The sequence below is a fragment of the Myotis davidii genome, unplaced genomic scaffold, assembly GCF_000327345.1.
Source record: "Myotis davidii unplaced genomic scaffold, ASM32734v1 scaffold44, whole genome shotgun sequence".
NCBI lineage: Eukaryota > Metazoa > Chordata > Mammalia > Chiroptera > Vespertilionidae > Myotis > Myotis davidii.
In genome coordinates, this window is record NW_006299705.1 from 5,657,128 (window position 1) to 5,662,970 (window position 5,843).

A 5,843-nucleotide genomic window follows, 5' to 3' on the forward strand; every position below is an offset into this window, starting at 1 on the left:
AGAAAGTCTGGGAAACACTCATCTACCCAGTGGTTTTCAGGCTGGGCCACACAGAGCTCTGAAGTCTTAAAGCTTCTTTAGAGCCACAGAAGGATGAGGTAAGAATGATGGGGAAGGGTTGGCTGTATAAAACTTGAGGCTCCCCCACCCCACTTCAATCTGATAATGGTGATTAATAACTAATGCTTTTCAAACCTTTCTATACTAAGTACTTGCCATACATGTATTATCTCATTAATCCTGACAATAACTCTATGAAGTGGGTATGCATTGTTGTCATCCTGTTTTATGAATGAGAAAACTAAGGTGTGGCAGATAAGGTCACTGAATCAGTAAGTGGCAGAGCTGGCATTCAAATGATAAAACTCCTCAGCATCATGCATGCCAACCTTGGAGCAGCTCCCTTGTATTTGTTTTCTGTGTTATGGGGTATCTTGTAGTATTTAGTCTATGAAATGGACTCCACTGCCAATAAGGATGTGAAAACACATATGCAGTCTGATCCCTACCTTTTATATAAGAAGAATCAAAGGCCCAGAGAGGTGACCTTCTAGTCACAAGAGCACAAAATGGAGACACAAAGTTTGGGACCTGGCCTGAACAAGGTTGATGGTTTCCCTAAGAGGCCCAACTCTGAACTAGGCTCTTCCCCGAGCCAGCTGTGTGCCCTGGGCCAGCATGGTCTGTGACCTTTCCACCTGCAGCTGGGGAGGCCGCCTGATTTCCTAAGGCTGGCGGACACCATCTGCTGAGAAAGAGTTATGGCCCCTGTGGAGGGCTGGATTGGGTAGGAAGGACGTTTAGCCAAAGGGGAAACAAAGGTCAGGGTGTAGTGTGCGTAAATTTCTCATCTCGTTACATGGGACCTTGACTCCTTTGTTAGTCTGCCTCCAGTCCTTAGGAATGCAACTGAACCTCTTTCATTCCTGTTCTAATTAACGTCCATGTGGCTTGGGGCTTCCTGAAAGGGTGAAATATTTTCTCTAGAGGTGGCTATATTTCAGGTACTGGTGACATTTCTTCTTCCCAGGGGCTGGTTCATCAATCACTTGGAGATGTTTTGCAACCGAAGGGCAAATGCATTTCTCAGAGCAGTAGCCTCCACCCTAATCCCCAAGCCAAAGCCGCACCATCAAGAAAGGGCTTGGGAAGCAGCCAGCTCCTGTCATCCAAAACCTAGCATCTGGGAAGTGAATGTGCTGCCTTCTGCTCCCACTGGGGAATGGACACACCACAAGATGCCTGTGAGTCCTGTTTCTGAAGCATCTGGGTGTCTGCCCACTGTCCCTCAGGCGAGGGCGGGGGGAGAGAAGGGTTTTAGAAGCTGCACACTCTTTGTTTAAGGAATCCAGCTGAGCCTCCAAGTTGATTTATTTGATTGATCATCCAAGACCCAGTGTTTTTTCCAGGGCTGCTGTCAAAACCAGCTTTCCATGTTGAGAAATCAATTTTCCTCACTTGGTGGAAATGGCTTTACAAAACATATGGCTAAGAGGCCTTCATTCTGTGGGATACTTCTTGAATGATGTGCCCCTTGACACATCTCTAATGGGTTTAGATTAGACAAAGTCTTGGCTGCGTTTATGGCCCCCTTCTCTATTCATATTTCTAAAGAAGGTGATACTGTCACATACTTGTAAGCAGCTCTCCTCATTACCAGGCAGATGGATCGCAGACAATTTCTGCTTACATTTTTCCAAGTGGTAATATCCCTGATATATCTTAGCAGAAAGTCCCATGCAAGCAAATCTGACCAAGGAAATCTGATGTTTGCAGCAAGAGGCGGCATTGTAATGCCAAGTGTCGAAGGAAAGTCTGGGAAAAAGGATGAGTAGCTAAGATGAGAGCAGGAGAGCAGAGTGAATTTGGAAGGGAAGCACACTTTTACCTTTACCCTCTTAGGGTTTTTTTTCTGGCTGGGCCTAAGAATTAAATTGACATAAGACAGACAGATCAATAGGAGAAAAGCATACATTATATTTAATACCTAAGAAAATGAAGACCCAAAGAAATGGGGAAATCTACTTGCTTTTATAGTAGGTTAAACAAAGAGAGGCAGTTGTGGGAAAGTGACTAAACTATGTGGGGTGGCAAAAGGAAGCGAACAATTATTTTAATGTCCATTTGTATAGAATTTTATCAATCTCAACTTATCCTTGATGATAAGAATATTGCTTTTCTAGTATAGGGAAGTCATCTTTCATATAAGAATTTCATCTCCTGCTTTTATGAAAAAGAGGGAAGGTCAGAGTGTTTTTCTTGCATCTGCTGTTTTTCAAGTGCCTTTGCCTCAGAATAGTCACTATGCCAGAGCAGCATCTTCTGGGCTGGCATCTTCTGAACTCCCTCACAATGCAGTTTAAAGGGAGGCAGCGTAAGGTGGTAGCTAAGAGCACTAGGCTTCTGACTAACCTGGGTTTGAATCCTGGCTCTGCCACTTCCCAGCTGTGTCTCTGTGAGCAAATTCTTTACTCTATTCTTGGTGGCTTCATCTGAAAATAGAACTTACTTCATGGAGTTATTAAATGAGTTAATGGATATGAAACATTTGGCCCTATGCCTGACACACAGTATGTGCTCAATAAATGTTAGCTGTTATTATTCACCCTTTCTTGGGACATGATAGTGGATCCCCTGGCTTAGCATGGGGCCTGGCCAATGAAGTTTTCATTTATCCATATATATATTAGAGGCTTGATGCACGAAATTCGTGCACTTTGGGGGGTGGGGGTCCCTCAGCCCGGCCTGCACCCTCTCACAGTCCGAGAGCCATTGGGGGATGTCTGACTGACGGCTTAGGCCTGCTCCTCGCTCAGTCCCAATTGGCCAGACCCTAGCAGCAAGCTAATCTACTGGTTGAAGCATCTGTCCCCTAGTGGTCAGTGCAGGTCATAGCGACTGGTTGACCGGTCAACTGTGTGCCCCCTGGTGGTCAGTGCACATCATGTGGTTGAGAGGCCTTAGCATATCATTAGCATATTACGCTTTGCTTGGTTGAATGGATGATGGGACACTTAGCATATTAGGCTATTATTATATAGGATGGTGAGCCATCTGTTTTTTACACACTGAACTTCATAGTTGGACATGCAACCACTGAGTCATGCCAGCCAGGCAATTTTCATTCATCCTTGACTGAGATTTCTCAACCACTTGGGCTGCTATGTTTTCCAGGAAAGTCAGCAAGTGGAGTAGACTACCCTAACCTGCCATAGGACTTGAGTTCAACTTCCTAAAAGCAAGGTGGCTGGAAGGCAGGTGATGCACAGAGGTGAGGCACTCAGTCTCCTGCCCACTTCATGCTGCCATTTCAGAAGGGATTTTTCAGTTGATTAAAGAGAGGAGACACCAATTACATTCAGTTCTGCCTTATAGAGAGAAGACTTGCCAGGTCTTTGCAAGCCCTATCTCATCCCAGCACCCTCCTCCCTTTCCTCCCCCACCCCCAAGGCAGAACGCATATATCTCTTTTTCTATCTCTTCAAAAGGAGGATGAATGACTCTCAGATAAATACACAAATGGCAAGAATAATTAAATCTGGCAGTGCTTGAAATAAATTCCTGGCCTCTTCCTGTTTTTCTACCCCCATGGGCCTGGGTCTCATTCCTGGCCTATGTAGAGCCCTTGAGCAGAAAGAAATAACAAACACTGGTGGTGCTAGATGGCGAGGTGCAGTCAACCATGCATATGAACTGCAGGGAAAGTGCCCCAGATAGAGCCTCCAGGGGCTGTCCTATGGGTTGGTGCAGCTGTCTAATAAAAGACCATTTTCGTAATCAGTGTTCGGTGAAAACGTATCATTTTCATTTATAGAAATAGTGAAGCCACCTGCTATTTAAAGGCCTCCTCCTCCTCTTCCTCACCCCAGGGCTGAATCTTCCAGCTCACCCCCTCAGCCAGCTGCGTCTTGTCAAAGTTCCAATTTCCTCCTCCAGAAACATAAATCTCTCCGTCCACCCCATGTGCATTGCTTTTTATACTCTCTGTCTGGAGTCAGGGATTATGGCCTCACCCACCAAAATAGCTTCATTGAAAGTGGTCAGCTGAGGAGGAACTAGGTGTACCCTATCAAGTGAAGAGAAAATAGGTGACAGGTCTTCTTCAGAGTCCCAACTCACTGATTCACTCCCCACCCATTCCCACACAGCTCCGGCTGAGTCAAGCATGACAACTGAGAGGGCGGAGAGGTGAGAGGAAGAGAAGAAAATGCTGCTGCAAAGACAGGAGCCTAGGAGCCCAGAGTGAAAGGAAGGGCCTCAGAGCAAGCAGAAGGAAAAAAGCAAAACCAAAAGACAGATGCAATAAAACCTCAATTAGCCAGCCGGCTTGGGGAATAGGGCATTTTTGTTAGCAGAAATTTCTAGTTCACTATGCACAGAACCAAAATCTTTTTGTCTTAACCCTTGATTTAGAAAAGCTTTCCATATAATGTTAGTTCAATTTCTTATCTCCATTACAGATAGAGAACCTGGGAACTTACAGGACCTTAAAGGGCAGCAGTCGAGACGCGAATACCCATGTCTAGACTGGAGAGTGTACAAGGAAGGGTCCCAGCCTAGGTGAATTATATGAGGAACCCCTCTGCTTATCCTGAAAGCAAAATCTCTGATATAAACCTGCTTTTTGTCATGTTTTTGACTTACCTTTATTATGGATTGCTGAGAATTTTTGTTAAAATTTAACTGTGTAGTATATCTGTATCTATTCTTGGAAACTCAACTTGAATATCACCTCCTCTGGGAAGCCCAATTACTCCTCCCTTTCTCCCCCTCAGGCCCTCCCTATTATTTCACTCTTTGCTTAGCATACTGTGTTAAATAATTTGTTAACATGGATACAGTGGCCAGGTGACTGATCCTACTTGTTGAGAAGCGAAACTCCAAGTCTTTGCCATGGGATAGTAATAAGTCCAATTACTTGTGAACTCCCAGAAGGCAGAAAACAAGGTCTTTTTTTACTATTAAACCCTAGCTCATGGCCAGAAATGAGGGAGGAGAGGAGGGAAGAGAAAAAGGAGGAGAGATTCTATAAACAGATAAGAAAGAAGATAGAGAAAGCATTTATAGACTTGGTGAGTTCATCTTTTTTTTTAAATGTGCTTTTTAAATTAAATCTTTATTGTTCAGATTATTACATTTGTTCCTCTTCCCCCCCCATAACTCCCCTCCTCCCAGTTCCCACCCCACCCTCCGCCCTCACTCCCAACCCACTTTCTTCATCCATAGGTGCACGATTTTTGTCCAGTCTCTTCCCGCATCCCCCACACTCCTTTCCCCGCCAAGACTAGTCATTCCATTCCCTTTCTATGTCCCTGATTCTATTATAATCACCAGTTCATTCTGTTCATCCGATTATTTATTTACTTGATTCTTAGATTCACTTGTTGATAGATGCATATTTGTTGTTCATAATTTGTATCTTTACCATTTTCTTCCTCTTCCTCTTCTTAAAGGATACCTTTCAGCATTTCATATAATCCTGGTTTGGTGGTGATGAACTCCTTTAGCTTTTCCTTATCTGTGAAGCTCTTCATCTGACCTTCAATTCTGAATGATAGCTTTGCTGGATAAAGTACTCTTGGTTGTAGGTTCTTGGTATTCATCACTTTGAATATTTCTTGCCACTCCCTTCTGGCCTGCATAGTTTCTGTTGAGAAATCAGCAGACAGTCATATGGACTCTCCCTTGTAGGTAACTAACTGCTTTTCTCTTGATGCTATTAAGAGTCTCTTTTTGTCTTTATCCCTTGGCATTTTAATTATGATGTGTCTTGGAGTGGTCCTCTTTGGATTCCCTTTGTTTGGGGTTCTCTGCGCTTCCTGGACTTGTAAGTCTATTTCTTT